Below are 436 nucleotides of genomic sequence, written 5' to 3' on the forward strand. Positions count from 1 at the left end.
ATGCGTCATGCTCACCGTCTCTTCCTTTGCATTATTGCAATACACGCGTGTGTTGCAAAGACCACCCTGTACCTCAGAAAAACATCACAGGACGGGGAGAACAGTTACTATGGCGACAGTTACAGTGGCGAGGACGCGAAGCTACAGCAAGGGTTAATCAGCTTAAATGGCTGTAGCGAAAAACGAGGTAGATTTTGATTTCGCGACAATAGCCATAATTTCCCGTATTTCGTACGCTGTCAGAACGGCAGAGTAAGCGTTGTGTTTTTGTGTAATGCCATTCGTTCTATTTTTACGTAATTTCAAAGTTTATGCTAATTTCTTAATTATTGTCATAATTTCACGAATTTCGTACACCATCAAAACGGCAGAGTAAACGTTGTGTTTTATGTACTGTCATTCGTTCTTTTTTAAAGTAATTTTAAAGGTTATGACA

Source organism: Penaeus monodon, chromosome 25 (genome assembly GCF_015228065.2).
Source record: "Penaeus monodon isolate SGIC_2016 chromosome 25, NSTDA_Pmon_1, whole genome shotgun sequence".
In the NCBI taxonomy this organism is placed as follows: domain Eukaryota; kingdom Metazoa; phylum Arthropoda; class Malacostraca; order Decapoda; family Penaeidae; genus Penaeus; species Penaeus monodon.